This window comes from Octopus sinensis, linkage group LG4 (genome assembly GCF_006345805.1).
Source record: "Octopus sinensis linkage group LG4, ASM634580v1, whole genome shotgun sequence".
Taxonomy (NCBI): Eukaryota; Metazoa; Mollusca; class Cephalopoda; order Octopoda; family Octopodidae; genus Octopus; species Octopus sinensis.
Genome location: NC_043000.1, coordinates 49952249 through 49968914, shown reverse-complemented (window position 1 = coordinate 49968914; position 16666 = coordinate 49952249). Strand labels below are relative to the sequence as shown.

General features: G+C 32.5%; 1 protein-coding gene and 1 long non-coding RNA gene across 11 annotated transcripts in view; one reads left to right on the top strand and one right to left on the bottom strand.

Annotated features, from left to right (window-relative positions):
* LOC118762944 overlaps positions 1-14713 on the top strand; it is a 22094-nt gene extending 7381 nt beyond the window's left edge. Inside the window, exon 3 of the long non-coding RNA XR_004998696.1 lies at positions 14703-14713. This is a non-coding gene — a long non-coding RNA (uncharacterized LOC118762944). The remainder of the gene's footprint in view (positions 1-14702) is intronic.
* LOC115210389 (bone morphogenetic protein 1) overlaps positions 1-16666 on the bottom strand; it is a 2987986-nt gene that overhangs the window by 1932701 nt on the left and 1038619 nt on the right. The gene's annotated exons all lie outside the window — the stretch shown is intronic.

The window sequence follows — 16666 nt, the reverse complement described above, 5'->3', positions numbered from 1 at the left end:
GTGTGTGCATATATAAAGTAAGTCAGCATGGCTGTGTGGTAAGAAACTTGCTTCCTAATCACATGGTTCAATGTTCAGTTCCACTGCATGGCACCTTGGGCAAGTGTCTTCTACTATAGCCTCAGGCCGACCAAAGCCTTGTGAGTGGATATGGTAGATGAAAACTGAAAGAAGCCCGTTGTATACATATATATATATGTGTGTGTGTGTGTGTGTATGTTTGTGTGTCAGTGTTTGTTCCTCCACCATTGCATGACAACCGATGTTGGTGTGTTTATGTCTCCATAACTTAACAGTTCAGCAAATGAGTACTAGGCTTACAAACAATAAAACCTGGAGTTGATTTGTTCAACTAAAGGTGGTACTCCAGCATTGCCGCAGTCAAATGACTGAAACAAATAAAAGAAAAAAAATAATCCCTTAGTATATATATATATATATATATATATATATATATATATATATTATATATATATACATATATATATATACATATATATATATATATATATATATATACATATATATATATATATACATACATATATATACATATATAATATATATATATATATATACATATATATATACATATATATATATACATATATATATATATACATATATATATATATACATATATATATATATAATATACATATATATATACATATATATACATATATATATATATATATATACATATATATATATATATATATATATATATATATATATATATATATATATATATATGTGAAATAGAAAGATGAATAATCTTGTAGTATATCAAATTTACCGATACCTTAGTAGCAAAAATCACAGCAGTAGCACGGTTGGATACACCATCTGGCGTTGCAACCGTCGTTGGTGCGGATAATTGAAATTAAAACATTATTGGAGAATATAAGAAATAGCTGAACGCAGATTGAACAAAATCGTTTTTTTCATTCTACAATATTTTGGTAATTTGTGCAAACACGTATGAAATAAAACGATTTCTGTTCAATCTGCGTTCATATTTCTATATAATATGTTTTATATATATATATATATATATATTTTAATTTATTATATAGAAGGAGCTTCTACAGGACTAGAACTATTTCATTCAAGAGAAATCTTGAAGATTTCTCTTGAATGAAATAGTTCTAGTCCTGTAGAAGCTCCTTCTATATAATAAATTAATTTTACTCTGCTATGTATTGAGTACCTTATTTACTGTGGTTAACCCCGAATCAACCCGGGACCTACATATATATATATATATTTTCCGAGCATTATACTAATACATCTGTGTGTTGTCTACACCACCTGTCTTTTGTTTTTTTGTGAATTCTCCCCCTTTATATATATATATATATATATACACATGCACACATATACATTACATCTTACTAAATATTTCATTTATTTTATAAGTTTGTTAGCATCATTGAAAGAATCATAACTTCTCTATTTCCTGCCAATGTTATTCAGAAGGGTCATTTACTCCTATGGTTAAAATATTTCTCTATAACAACAATTAAACCATGCTGTGCTTAAAAAGTGAGAATGAGATATAGTTTCAGTGAGATATTATCTCAAGAATAAAGACTCTGAAGCCTACTTTTCACCCTTTTAAACATCTTAGAAAAGCAAACAATAAATCTGTTGCAAGAAATACTTAGAATTTATAAATTAGATTTAAAATTATTGCCTCCAATTTTATTTGTATTCAAAGGTAATTATAAAAGATTAAGAGAAGCAGATTTCATTTTGAAACTACTTCTTTTCAATTCAGGAAAAAAAAAAAAAAACCATAATGAGAAAAGTGTCATAATAATGTGATTTTATCTTAATGCAAAGAAAAAAAAATAATAATAATTTTAGAATAACTGCCAGAAAAAAAAAAGAGAAAATAGAAATGGAAGTGGGGGTGAATTCATAATTTTGTTTTTAATATATCTCAAATTGTTATTCCACCAGCTATGCAATTAAAATTTTTGAACATTAAAAAAGAAATGGCTAGTAAAATAACAAAAAAAAAAAGGCAAAAGTAAAAGAATCAAGTAAACAAACAAAGAATGGCAAAACATGGAATAACAATAAAAATAAATGAATGTTCAATATGTTTGAATGCTTTTTGGCTAAAGCAAACACAATATTCCATTATAAAGTTACTGAGACTATAACATGTACATTAAGTGATTTAAATTCTTAAATCCTTCCAAGTTTCTGCTTAATGTGCTAAAATATATCATCTTTAGATGACAGCAGTGCGTTTTTTTAAAAAGAAGTAGTTATTCATGGCATTACTAAACCAATTTATGTGACTCTAATAACACTGTTGAGAAGATATGCATGAAAGCTTATTGTCATGCTGCTATAAAAGAATGCATTACAAGTCAATGAGGGAGCCTCTATGAGTTTGCTTGATCTAACTACCAAAATCTCCTTCAAATCACATCACTGCACTGTCTTAAAAAAAATAATGCATCTAATATTAACACTGGTTTCCAAGGTAAAAACATGCCTTGAAGAACAAGGATGGAGTGCTAACAGGAAGAAAAATGAAACACAAACACAGTAAAACCCCAAATGTTGAATGAACAGATGAATATATGTATATGTAAGGAATATAATGAAATATAAAATTATATATATGTATTAATACATGCATACATACATACGTACATGCATACATACATACATATATATACACATGCATACATACATACATAAATACATATATACATATGTATAAATGCAATGTTCAATATGTATGTATACATGTATAACTGTAATATATATTTACACACACACACATAAACACATACATACATACATACATACATAGATAGAGAGAGAGAGAGACAGATAGACAGACAGACAGATTGATAATAGTTCTCCAAGCTACATTAGAAGAGTTAAAGATCAGCTATTCATGGAAATCCTGTATGCTGATGATATATAGAAGAGTCAGTGAAAGACTCAGAAGTGAAATTCCAGAGGCAGAAGCAAAACCTGGAATCGAAAGGTTTCAGGGTAGTAAACTTAATAAACACCAAAGTTTCAGTATGTAGTGTAGAAGACAGGACACTACTGCCATCAAAGAAATGACCATACATAATATTGAGAAAAAGGGTTGGTAGAAACTTCATATGGTGAATTGTGGTCACAGACTTGATGATGGTGAAAAAGGTTTTGTGCACAGCAGATGTACAGGAGAGGTTAGCAATCAATGCAGTTGTACTACAAATTCCCTTCCGTGTTCAAGAGGGTCTATAGAAGTAATTGATAGCAGTGTAATTGTCATTGAAAGAGTGCGCTTTGAAAGTATAGTAGATAGAGTTGAAAAGTTCAGTGGGATATTACCTCTGCTGGTAGCAAAGGGATTCTTTCTTCTGGCTGAGAGTAGATTGTATGCTCCAGGGATACAGGCATCCAGCAACAGGACCTCCGTAATGCTATGATGGACCGTGAAGTCTGGCGTAGCATGGTAAATTCCACTGTCTCGATCACGGTCGAACAATGATGATGATGATGCTACATCATCATGATGTGGGTACTGACATGCAAAAACTGGAGGGAAATGAAGCAATCATGCTACAATGGATGTATAATGCCACTAAGCATGAATGACATGATACAGATGAGCTGATAGATAAACTAGATATAAGAGGAATCAGTTGCTGTGTGAAAGAATGGAAACTGCACTAACAGGGATGTGATGCATGTTGGAAAAAAGAGATGGGTAAATAAGGGCCACGATATCCAAGTGGAAAGAAATTGTGAAAGTAGAAGACTAGGAAGAGATGTGCAAAAGTAGTAAAAGCTGGTTTCAAGAATTTTTTGTTTTTGGCCCTCACAAAGGAAATGGCAAAGAACATAAGAAATAGAAAGATACTTCTGTGGAAAGGAATCATCCAACCCATGCAACCATGGGAAAGTGTACATAAAATATGAGGAGGATAACGATAATATATATTGACCACTGTACCTATTTCATAGAGCTCTATTTACCAAATGTCTTAGGTTTTAAGTTATCCATTAACTTAAGGAGTCACTACTCTAGTAAGCCTTAACTCAGAAACAAACACACACACACATATGTATACTGTAGGTATATGTGGGTGGCTGTGTATGTGTGTATATATTTAGTTATGTGTCTTTTATGTCTGTGCATCATATGTGTGTGCGTGTGTAAATATATATATATACACACACACATATACACACATACACGCACACACACACACACACACACACACACACATATATATATATATATCTTTGTATATGTATATATATGTATATACATGTATGTAAATAAATGCTTTTATGACTATAAATTTTACACTCACACACATATATATATTTTTTCCTCCTTTATTTTTGTGTCTTATCCAGGATTTTCCACCTCAAAGAGTTTGTGCTAACATTAATATTGCTTCTACTGATAGTCATCTTGTGTCAGTAGTTACAATCATAAACATGCTGATCAGTGTAAAATCTCTGTGATTTATGGCCTTTTCAGCACAGTTCTCATTGTCTAGAAGCCTCAAAAACACATGAGTGTAAAATCCTACCAACACTTTGCGAAGGGAAAGAAAAAACAATACGAAGTAAAATATAATCTATACTTTAGAGGTGAGAATAGCCTTGAGTTAAATGCTATGATTTCTGCTTAAATGGTCCTATTATTTCAAGCAGCCTGATGCAATTATTGGTAAGCATAGAATAAACTAGATGAAAAAAATGGAAGCAAAATTTTTTGTGCACTGAACATGAGAGAAGATTTTTAAAACATTTTCTCATTGGATTTTATTTTGGAAACTAAATTTTATTTTTCAACTTTTTTACATTATTGCCATATTATTTTTCCTTTCTTTCTTTCTTCCTTTCTTTCTTTCTTGCTTGCTTTTTCTGATTTTCTTCTATCACTTACACAGTCTTGAACATATATGCATCCAAACACTTGCACAGACATTCACTCACACACACACACACACACACGTACATACATATGTATCAACAAATACATGCATACACATGCAAATAGATAATCAATCAATCAGTGACTAATTTAAACTTTTAAAATAAATATATATGAAATCATTCATCATGATTGGAAAGCAGAAAATTGATAGAGAAATTGGGATGATCGGGGGTTGAGGACAACACTAACTCAATATACATTTGTTGAAGTCATTTGAAAAAAAAAAAAAGATTTCTGAGTTAATACTTATTTAAAAGTATTTTATTCACTTTTATTTATAGATTTTAATATTTTACATGGATGATAAAAAATTAAAAACAAAAAATAAGATGCATTTCAACCCAGCTTTCCATAATATAACAATATATTTATTTTTATCTTCTGTTGTGATTTTTTTTTTAAATTTAAAAGGGAAATTCAGTAAAAAATAATAATGGAATAAAATATAAATAGCTTATAGATCTGTTTATTTTTAATGTAAAATTTCTTTGAAGAAAAGTGAAATAATAGAATATTGGACTTATGTGAAAACTTGGTGCATTGAAGCTGAACAAAATTGGCTTTTCATATGTTGATCAGTATTTTTAGAGTGAAGAAGGTATTTGGAACTTTAAAATTATTTGTTAAGGGAAGAAAATAACAGCCCCTTGGAATACTTTGTAACACACACACACACACATATATTTATAGATATATCATATATATATCATATATATCATATATATATCATATATATCATATATATATATATATATATATTTATTTATTTATTCATATATATCATATATATATCATATATATATATATATATATATATATATATATATATATATATGTATGTATGTGGGGGTGTATATGTGTGATTATATGTGTATGCATATGTATGTGTATATAGATATATATATATGTATGTATATATGTATGTATACATGTTTGCATATATATATGTGTGTATGTGCATATATATATATATATTATATATATATATATATATATATATATATACACACATACATACATGTAAATATATAACTGAGTGCATGCATGCATATATATGCGTATATGTATATGTGTATATTTGAGTGATTATATGTGTATGTATATATATTTATATATATATATATGTATACATGCTGGACTACATGTCTGTGTGTATGTCTGTGTGTGTGTGCATGTATGTGTGTATACATATATATATGCTTGTACGCACGCACACACACACACATACACACATCAGAGTGGGTTGAATGACTAAAACAAAGTGTAGTTTATTGATTTGAGGAGTGTTTAAGTGTTACTGAATATGTACTGAGGGTAATTCTATAGAAGATATTTGCATGAGTATAGAAAAGATAACTTTGGTAAACAAGAGTTGCTATTTAGGAATCCAGTACTAAGTGTTCTTGGAGAGGAAGATTGCTTAGTGTTACATAATAAAATATTGATGACCAAATAGGATTTAAAATATTATTTCTAAAAGAAGTTATCAATTCTCTTTTCAAAATAATAATATTTGCCATCAGTTAGGATCTTGTCTTATAATATTGTTTTTTTTATACACTGAGGAAAATGAATGAAACAGCACAGCTTATAAAATAATATTCAGCTGTATCATCACCACCATCATTGCCATCATCATCATCATCATTGTTGTCTTAATGTTCACTTTTCCATACCTACATGGGTCGAATGGAATTTTTTTGCAGCAGATTTTCTATGGCCGAATGCCCTAACTTCACTCATTTTCAAACAAAGGTAATATTTCCCCATGACTAGACACCTTTCTGCAGAGTATTGGAAGTGAAGGACACCGCCTGCATGATGGTGACATTTGTTTACAACTATAGGCGCAGGAGTGACTGTGTGGTAAGTAGCTTGCTTACAAACCACATGGTTTCAGGTTCAGTCCCACTGCATGGCACCTTGCGCAAATGTCTTCTACTATAGCCTTGGGCCAACCAAAGCCTTGTGAGTAGATTTGGTAGACGGAAAAGCCTATCGTATTTATGTATATATGTGTGTGTGTGTGTGTTTGTGTGTCTATATTTGTCCCCCCAACATTGCTTGACAACCGATGCTGGTGTGTTTATGTCCCTATAACTTAGCGGTTCAGCAAAAGAGACCAATAGAATAAGTACTAGGCTTACAAAGAATAAATCCTGGGGTTGATTTGCTTGACTAAAGGCGGTGTTACAGCATGGCCGCAGTCAAATAACTGAAACAAGTAAAAGAGTTAAAGAGAATATCAAGCAATGTCATTTCAAGGAGGCAGTAACACACACAAACACACGCACGCATGCATGCTCATGTGCGCACATATACACAAGGAAAGTTATGTACCATCATAGAGGTAAGCTGTCCAGTTGATAAGGATATCTCTTTGAAAATCAAAGAGAAAGAGGATATAACTATGGACAACTGCTTCGAAACTTCCAGCTTCTATATCCAGATTATAAATTCACATTTATACTAATAACAATAATTGGTGCACTTGGTTTTGTGAGCAAATGCCTAAGTGGTAATCTGGATAAGCTAGGGTTTTCAGAAAAAGAAATCTGCCCACTAACTCACACATTGTAAATACAATCTGTAAGTGGAACAGCAAAAATATGCAAGACTTTCTCCAGTTTAAAATGTGACTTCATTTTTGTTATCTGCATTCCAACAGTGGAGTTTTGTATCTTTGTTAGAAACTAGCATCTTTCTCAGAGAAAGAATTCAAATAATTAAAAACAGAATGAACACACACACACACACACACACACACACCACACACACGCACGCATACACACACACACATACATACATACACACACACACACACACACACTCACACACAGTGGACTTCTTTCAGGTTTTCCTGGGTCTGGAAGAATGATCAAAAGGCATTTTAGCATTGACCCTGTCATGTTTTTAGCGATTCTTTGGATTACATTATCCATCATGCCTTTCACTTGTTTTAAGTTATTAGGGTGTGATTTGGAGGATATCGAGGTATTTGTCTGCTTGTTTAGAAAGTCAATGATCATGTAAAGGCTTTCTCTCTGGCCTACATTTTGTTGCTGGTGGAAAAAACAACTACAAATTACAAATTTCATAATATTTTGCTCAGTGTTTCTTTGTACTCATTTTAAATTCTGACTGAGCCCAACTCAATTTTACTTCAACATATCTCTAAAACCATATCATTAAATATTAGTACAAAATGTGGTGAATGGTTGGTTGTGACAATTCAATTGCCTATAGCTCTCTTTTAAAAGAATTCCTATTGTTCCTAGTTAAACAATGTCAATATTTGCAATATCTCCATCAATAATGCCATTGTTTGCTCAATTTGATAAGAACTAAGAAAAGAAAAAAAGTAATATTTGAAAAAAAAAAGCGTTATTAAGAAAACCAGTCAAAATTTATCAAATTATGTAATTTCCGAATTACTGGGTTTGTAAATATTATCTTTAAAATAATCATCAGCTCTTATTACCATTACAAGCTATCTTAATGAGAAGAAGAAAGTGAGGAGAGACAAAGGGAAAGAGGGGGAGAGAGGGAGAAGAGAGAGAAATGGAAATAAAGTAAAAACAAAACAGAGCAAGGGAGGAATTAGAGTTTTAATGTAGAACAGCTGAGTGGTTAAGATATAAGGCTTTTAAACATGGTTTCTTGGGTTCAAACTTTAGACTACATGTGAGTATTTATGTAGGAAATTTAAAAAGAAAAACAAACGCAGTAAACTCACAAATAATACCTAAATAGCATTTTATGTGCAATATGACTTAGCTGATATTTTGGATCCAACTTTGGATCTGATCCAACACTACACAGAAAGTGTACTGATATTTATAGCTCTAAGGCAGTGAGCTGGCAGTACTGTTAGCATGCAGTGAAAAATGTTTAGCATTTCATGTGGCTTTATGTTCTGAGTTCAAATGCAACCAGGGTTGACTTTGCTTTTCATTCTTTTAGGGTCGATGAAATAAGCACAAACTGAACACTGGAAAGCTACTGACCTTTTGTCAAATTTTGAGACTGATAGTATTTATAACTTTATCTACTTTAAGTTCTACCATTCAAACTGATTTAATTCAAGTATATATATATATATATATATATATATATATATATATATTATATATATATATATATATATATAAATAGAGAGAGAGAGATGTACTTGCATAGCAAGTGACTTGATCTGAGATCGTATGCTGAAACAAAAACAATTGCAACATGAAAGATGCTTATAAGCCATTTAAGAACTCACAAAAACCGTTAGATTCACTTCAACATTTAAATTTAATTTGTGTCAAAATATTTTCATCTCTTTGGGAACCGTAACCTGTTCACTGACAAAACTTTGTGCTGCATGAAGCTTTGTCAGTGAACGTGTCACAGTTTCAAAGCGATGAAAATATTTTGACACAAATTAAATTTAAATGTTGAAGTGAATCTAATGGTCTTTTTGTGAGTTCTTAAAAGGCTTATAAACATCTTCCATGCTGCAACTGTTTTATATATATGCACACATATGCTCTGTCTGTCTCTCTGTCTCTCTGACACACATACACATACAAATACACACACACACACATATATGTATATATACATATGTATAAAAGAAAAATCCAGGGGAATAATTACAAGGTAGCTAAATGTTGCTTAAGTGTCCCAGTATTTATATATACACACATGGACATACGCTGTATTAAAGGTGTTCAAGACTGACAACAGGAACATTTTCTGATGAGAGGACCACAATATTGAGAGCTAAATTTATTATAAAATGTGGGTTGACTCACTTGGACATTAAGTTTTTGCCTTATCCAACCAGGCTGAAAAGGCCATCAGGTGAAACTTGAAGACTCAATCAACACAGATTTTTATACTAAGATATACATGTGTATATATACAACACATCATCGTTATAGTTTTAATGTCTACTTTTCAATGGTTGCATGGGTTAGATGGGATTCAAAGGGACAGATTTTCCTGTTGATAGCCATTGTCTGTTTTCAAGAAAGGTAAAGTTTCTAAGATTAGAAATAGATGGCGCTACATGTGTGACAATGATGCTCTTTTACAACAATCATGCAAGGTCAAGACAACGTGACACAACCAAACACACACACACTCATATGTTGGGCCGATTTCAGCTTTCATTTACCAAATCCACTCACAAGGCTTTGATTGGCCTGATGCTAAAGTAGAAAGCTCTTAACCAATGTGTCACACACTTCTTAACTATAAAACCATGCCTATGCCTTTCCTAAAGCCATATAGTGTACTGGGTTCTTTTTTCCATGGTGCCAACACTAATGATGTTACTATGTAACTCACAACAGGAAAAGGCCTTCTTTACTGAGTGGAAGTATAGATGAAAAAAAAGGCCTTGTGCTAGGTATTGAGAGAGGGGTTGAAGTATGATAGAAGGGATATAAACAAGTTTGTCGCAGCTCTGCATTAGATAATGTTGGGTGAGAATAATTGGCATGCAGCTAGAAAGAGAGATAAAGATGGTGGTAGAAAGGTGTCAGAGAAAATCCTCATGAATAGAAGAGAATGAGAGAAACAACTGAGAGATGGAAGTTAGGGTGAATGTGGTGTATGATGAACAAGCGTGGAGGAATAGTCAGTGGTACACATGAGTGGTGGGAAGAGTTATACAAATGAGAAATTGGTTAATTTTATTTTATTTTAAGCCAATAAATATTTTTCTTTTGAAAATTGGTATTAGTTTCAATGTTTTTTTTATAGGTGCCAAAAAACTTCACAAGAGTTAAATTATAATTATTGTCCTTGTGCCATTGTTTCTTGATGCTACCTATGGTAGCATTGCTTAAACTGGATTGAACCTGTGAAATAGGGAGATCCAGGAAGACATGGGATGAAATACTGAGGGTCAATTGCTAGATGTTGAGCCTCATAGACGAGATGACAGTGCACCAAGGTATGTGATGATATGAAGTTCTTTAACAAATCGATCTACTCAGCAAAAATGAGTTCTGGAAGCAGTGAAGACTAATCTTAAGATATTGAATATCACAGAAGATATATAAAAATGAAATGTCTGAAGATATATAAAAAACGAAATGTCATCTTAAGTTCCTAAGAAGACCCATCCACCTCAGTGAAAGTGAGTTCTGGAAGTGCTGTGTATTATGTCCTCCACACCCACACATTACATTATTCCATTTCCCTCCACTGAACCAAACTACATCTCATCATGCACTACACTTTTCTCTCTCTATCTATCTCTTTTCCCCACTCCTTTCTCCTTTAGACCAATGTCACTTTGTCATCTCTCTTTCCTTCCCTCACCTCTACCAACTGTATCATTGCTATCTTGTCAATTCCCTATATACTTGTGTTCATCACTCATTGCATTTCCTTCTCTTTCCCTCTTCTACTCCTCTCTTCCACCACTCTTGTGAATTTCCTACTCTATTACCTTATCCAATCATCTGTACCACTCCACTTACATTCAACTCCTTGCAGGTTGAGAGTATGCCCTGGTATAACTTTAGCACCATCTCTCTCACTCCCCCTGTTTCTTTTCCCTCCCCTTTCTCTCATTCTGAACAAGGTAACCATATAGTTCCTCTACAACAAGAAAGTTGTTGATGTTAGGAACCATACAAAAGCTAACAGCAGAGCTAGGCGCAGCCTTCTGGCTTGCTAGCTCCAGTCAAACAAAATGGATATTAAATGATGATGATGATGATGATATATATATATATATATATATATACATACTATATATATATATATATATATATATATATATATATATACATATATATATACATATATATATATATACATATATATATACATATATATATATACATATATATATATACATACATATATATATATATATATATATATATATATATATATATATATATATATATATATATATACATATATATATATATACATATATATACATACATATATATACATATATATATATATATATATACATATATATATATACATATATATACATATATATATATATATATATATATATACATACATATATATATATATATATATATATATATATATATATATATATATCTATATATATATATATATATATATATATATATATATATATATATATATATGTACATATATATATATACACATCCACTATTTAAGTAGATAGATGTTAAAATACAAATAGCATCCTAAACAATAAAAAGTTTCTTTAGAATTAGGCATGTCATCAGTAAGATGAAAATAGATATAATGACATAATATTCAAGTGTTCATGTTTCTGTAAGTCATTAGATATCTTATTATTGGAAATCAGTAAGAATTTGAAAAATTTTCAAAGAATTTGAAGGAAAGTTCCATGTTATAATCATATTTAACATCTATCCAGCCAATATCGAGGCATTTTAAAGAATTAATGATGATTTATTCAAATATTCTGGCTGCTATCATTGGTTTGTATAGTTTATATTATTCTGAATCCATAAGAAACTGAAGTAATGTTCCATGTTTTGAAGATAATTTTATGAATATCAAGAACATAGTAATTTCTCATATTATATAAACCTACATATTTCAGCAACCAGAATATGGACCATGCTCAATGTTAAGGAAAAAGAACATAAAACTATAATATATATTATTATTATTAAATGTATTATACATGTATACATATAAATTCTTCAGCACCACCTTAACTCTGTGTATATGTGTGTGCATTCACACATATTTTTCAGAGATATTAAATTCCTGGAGAGGTTTTAAATCCAGTAGGTACATGTTGTTTCAGTTCTTCTGTGTTTTTAAGGATTTTTTTTTCCTGTAGCCTGGAGAATGGTGGGCTTTGATAGATCTTACTCTCCATGATACATGTAAAAAATTAGAGCTTTGTTTGCTGGTTAGATGCTTTAGGTTATTATTTATAATGTTATAATGGGATGATTATTAGATAACATATCTGATATGCTATGAAACAAATGCAGATAACTCCCCATATATATCACCATCATCATTTTTTGAGCTTGAATGGATCAGATGGAATTTGTTCAGAGAGAGAGATTTTCTATTCCCTTCTTTTTGCCAACCCTGATCTGTTTTCAAGCAAGGTAATATTTCACTTCGACCAAGCTTGCTTTTCAGGGATATCAGGAAAGATTGAAAATGAACGATGCCACTTATGTGACAGTGGTGCTCATTTACAACTATCACATGATGTCAAGGCAAGGGTACGCACATTTACACACACCCACATAATACAGTATGGTAGATGAGGCAATTAAATACATTATTTACATTATTTACATTTGACGAATATTTGTCCTGATCCTGTTTGTTGTTAACACAATGTTGCAGCTGATATACCCTCCAGCCTTCATCAGGTGTCTTGGGAAAATTTCGAACCTGGGTTCTCATTCCCAAGGTATTTTTCGATGTTATTATTATTATTATCATCATTATTTTCATTATTATTATTATTATTATTATTATTATTATTCAGGTCACTGCCTGGAATCAATATCTCCTCATGTCACAGCTTTGCAATGTTCCTCTACTCTTATTTTGAGCGGGGCGATGTTCTTCTACTCTTATTCTGATGATCTTGCCTCATAGCAGATTTCATATCAGAGCGAGAAGATAAATTCCAGGTGTTGAATCAAAACCTGGAATTTAAGTGTCTTAACATTAACTTAGCAAACACTAAGGTCCTATTAAGTAAGCTAACTGACAAAACTCTACCGGGCAGATGGCCCTGTTCAATTTGCAGGAAAGGTATAGTCAAGAACTCCATATGGTGTACTTAGTGTAAGCTATGGACACACAAGAGGTGCAGTGGATTAATATGAAGGTTATCAGAGAAGGCAGTTTTCATTTGTGGAAGATGCACAGGATCCATAAAAACTATAGAGGCTCAGGAAACTGATTCTCTGAAATGCCCTGATGGCTTATTAGAAGTAATAGATAATTTCTGCAACCTAGAGGACCAAATTAGTAGTGAAGGAAGATGCATAGAAAGTATGTTAGCAAAGAATGAGGTTAGTATACTTTGCTGGATGTGTAATGTAAGCATACGTTCAACAGAGTGCTGGTGTATTGAAAGTGAAGTTAGGCATAAGAGGAATTAGCTGCTGTGTGCAAGAGATAAGACAGTGATGGTTTGGTCATGTGGTGTGAATGGATGCTAACAACTCCATAAAGAAGTGCTGAGCTCTCAAAGTAGATGGAACACTTGGAAGTGGGAGACACAGGAAAACATAGGATGAAGTACTGAAGAATGACCTCAGGACGCTGATCCTTTCAAGCAAGATGACAAAGGACCGACATAATGTGTATTGGAACTGAACTGAAAACCAGACCACGTGGTGGAGAAGCAAGTTCTAAACCATGCAGCCACACCTGCATCTACATATATGGTAAAGACCCCCTTTGGTCATGAATGACCATGGGATTGCACCTAGAAAGTTTCTCTCTTTGATACAAGTCCGGGCAAATTTGTTTACCGGAGACTAGCAGTTGTGCATTTATACCAGCCTCCTCTCACCCAAGGGAAAGGCAAAGGCTGATATAGCTTAGTATCAGTGATGTCACAACTCATTTCTACAGCTGAGTGAACTGGAGCAACAGGAAATAAAGTGTCTTGCACAAGAACACAACACACAGCATGGTCTGGGAATTGAACTCACTACTTCATGACACTGAGCCCAATGCTTTAACCACTAAGCCATGCAATTTCATATATGGAAGGTATGCTTAACAAGTTTGCTACACTGTTGGTTCCAGGATGAAATCCTCTTATGTAGTACAATGAGCAAGTACTGCCATAGTTTCAAGCTGACCAATGCCTTGTGATTAGGATTTATTTGAAAGAAACTGTAGAGAAGCCTGTCTTGTATGTGTCTATGTGTATATGTATATATGTATTTTGAGTGAGATGACTGGGTGTGGTTGGTTGGATGCTAATGATGTAGCTAAGCTAACTAGGCATTGAATCTGTTTTGACGATGGTATATTTTAGCACTGGAATCAAACACACTCACACATACACACAAACAGAAATATACGCAGGCATGGCTGTGTGGTAAGAAGCTTGCTTCCCAACAACATTGTTCCAGGTTCAGTCCCCTGCATGGCACTTTGGGCAAATGTTTCCTACTATGGCCTTGTGAGTGGATTTGATAGAAGGAAACTGAAAGAAGCCTGTCGTATATATATGTATATATTTGTGTGTCTGTGTTTGTTCCTCCGCTGTTGCTTGAGAGTTGATGTTAGTGTGTTTACATTCCTGTAACTTAGTGGTTTGCCAAAAGAGATCGATAGAATAAGTACTAGGCTTACAAAGAATAAGTCCTGGGATTGATTTGTTCAACTAAAAGGTGGTGCTCCAGCATGGCCACAGTCAAATGACTGAAACAAGTAAAAGAATAAAAGAAATATATTAATAGTGTGTGTGTGAGAAAGAGAGAAAGAGAAAGAAGTGAGTGAGGAAAAATGAGAGAAACATTGAAATATCTGATATCAGTCAAAGCCAAATAGGTGGTGACAAAACAGCTGTGCCAAAATGTCTCATATTCATTGACATTTACCTATAAATGGGTAGGTTGTATGTTGCTTGTGTGTGAAGTGTGGTCCTATGTGGTGGACTTGAGATGACCATTCAATGCAGAAAATGTATGAAGGTTGGAAGAAAATGAAGCAAGCATGTCATACACACCCTGGATGTGTAATGTTAATGTATATGGGTGATGTTTTACAGAAAAGCTGAATGAAAATCTAGGTATAAGAAGAAATAAATGTAATGTACAGACAGACAACTGTATGTGGACATACAGCTGATGCATCTGGCTGGTAACAGATAGGTAAAGACATGCTTGAAGATAAGGTGGATGAAAACCAAGAAGACAAAAGCGAACATGAACAAAGCTGGGAAAAGCTGATTTCAGGATGTTAAATCTCACACAGATGACAAAGGAGCACTACAGATAGCAAGACATGAAGCTGACACCTATTTGAGTTGCTGATGTAGCTCTCACCTATAGAAACACTTTTGAAATCGTTGTCGAAGCTATTCTTGTTAAAGGAAGGTAAGTTGTACTCTACACAAAGTATTGAGTAGTCTTTCAGTTTAATGTAAAAATGTAAAAAACTGTTTGTGTTATAACATAAAAAAACAATCATTCACACACACACACACACGTGTTGTATGTCTTTCCTGTGACACAAGCTGCAGAAAATGTTTTGACAAATCCAAGTGTTACATGCAAGCACAGAAAAGAACGTTATAATGATGATATGTGCATAAATACACACACACACACACACACACATATATATTCATACATATACGAATACACACATATTTTGACAAAATGCTTTGCTTGTGACTATATAACACATTGAGATATGGCTTTTCTCCTGTTTGTATGCAATGTATATGTAATAAACAGTGTATAATATTTATTTATATGAAGCAGCTGTTGGTTTTTCAGTAGATTGTCAACTATGATAAAATTAATTGTTGGAATTATCTGTGGTATTTCAGTGCTAGTGATATGCTGAAAGATACCTACGAAAAATTGATGGTGTTTGTACTTGTTGTTGTTATAGTAGAGACGATGATGCTGGTGTTTATAGTGATGTTGATAGAGGTATGTGGTGGTGATTCTAGTTACGATAAGCTCAAAGATA